Source organism: Bactrocera tryoni, chromosome 1, assembly GCF_016617805.1.
Source record: "Bactrocera tryoni isolate S06 chromosome 1, CSIRO_BtryS06_freeze2, whole genome shotgun sequence".
NCBI classification, from domain to species: Eukaryota; Metazoa; Arthropoda; class Insecta; order Diptera; family Tephritidae; genus Bactrocera; species Bactrocera tryoni.
This window is the reverse complement of record NC_052499.1, coordinates 68,451,538-68,453,472: the sequence shown is the minus strand read 5'-3', so window position 1 is coordinate 68,453,472 and position 1,935 is coordinate 68,451,538.

Genomic DNA, 1,935 nt, shown 5'->3' with positions numbered 1-1,935 from the left:
ACATAAAACTTTCCCTCAATTTTTGTAAAGCGAAGCATACCTTTAGGATGCTGCATAATTTAATATTTTCTAATAATTACAAGCACCTTCTGCAAATTACTTGAGCAATTTTTAGAACCATTTTTTTTTAATGAGATTCAATCTCAAAATATTAACAAGAAAAATTTCATTAGGATATATAAATTAAGAAATATTTTTAGACAAACGATAACACATATTTATGTATACTTTATATAGTTATATATATATGGGCATATATATGTATATATATAAATATATAGGTTTCTTAGTTTTGACCGAATATATTTCAAAGATTAAATATGAAAAGCTTACATTATATATTAAAACGTATCACTCTTTAAATAATCAATTCTTGCTTAAGCCGAGACCTTTTCTCCTCAAACCCACACATTTTTCTCAAATATTTTTACGCGTTCTACACTTTACCGTATTTTTCGCCAAACAAAAATAATCGATTTCTACCTAGCATACGTGCACAATAAGCGACCGCTGTCAGCTCGTCACCTTACCTTTCAAATCACATGCTTTACAGCCCGAAAGTATGCCACAAAATGTACTTTGACCGGGTTAAAGGCGATAGACGACAACGCTGGTTGGTAAAAATTGCTGGCTAAACGTAAATAAACAGCGACAAAAAAACGACAAGAAAAATGTGCGAAAATAAACATCAAAAGGGAGGCAAAAACTGGTAGTTAAATACGCAACAAAAAGCGCCAGGTACTAGGGTATATAAAGTGCAGTAAAAGTGGAAAGTAAGCAAATAAGCAAGTTGTAGCCACATTGGCGCAGCATGCTACAACTTAATGCGCCGGGGCCACTCGCAGCACGCAAAGTGCAGCGTCATCATCATTATGATCACAACGATGATTACTGTTTGTGTCCGCTCACCCGCTCACCCGTGCTGGTGTTACGGCAGGACTCCTTGTTTCTTTTGCGCCGCGCGCACTGTTGACGTGGCTTGCATTTTTGCACAGTAGTTTCTAGTTGTTGTTGCTGTTGTTGTTTTCTCTCTACCTTTTTTTGCTAGTTGCCTTGCCGTCGTCACCGCCGCTGCCCTTTAGCTGTCACTTTTTATTTGTAATTCCAGCGGTTCGCTTGCTGTTTTAATTTTGTTTTTAATGTTTCTGTTGTTGCTTCGTTGTTTTCTAAGTCCGTTTTTGACGTAAAGTAGCAAAAATTTAGCTCAGGATTTTAATCCTTTTAGCAGTCGAGCGCGCGCTCCGACTGCGTGACATCCGCTTGCCGCGCTGCGTGTCGCCTGCTGTGCCTCGGTGTGTGTGTAGGGTTAAGGCGTGTCTGTGTGTGTGCGTTGGGACACAGTGGCGCCATGGCGCACTTTAATGTTGGCGCAATTTGTTTGAAAGGCTTAGGAGTAAAACATCTTAATCCAATTAGTAGTAATGTTGTGCGATTTGAACGCCACTGATGATGCTGCATTCCGTTTGCGGAAGAAAAATGAGAGAAAATGCCGACAAGAAGTGCGCTGCTTGCCGTTAACCTGGGCTGAGGTTGCAGGTCTTTTGTCTATGCGTGTGGGTTTTCCTGTAAGGGTATCTTCTGATTTAGAGTGAAGATTAATATAAAGTTGCTAACAAGAAATCTTGGTGAGAAAAATTAAATTAAATAAGCTCTTTAAGCTGCTTAAAAAAATTAGGGAAAAATGAGGCTCTAGCTTGAACTCAGCCCTGAAAATTTTCTAAGATAGGTTATTATGTGTTTATTTGATATTGAGAACAACCATTTTTTTTAGATATTTGAGAGACCGCTTGAATATCTCTGATTTATATCTATAAAGCTTCTAAAATGTAAGAGTAAGTGATTCAAACCTCGATCCAAAATTAGAAAATCGCATTTTCGCGCAATTAAGGTCTTAATTTTTATGGTTACAACAGAACCATATCTATAAAAAGACTT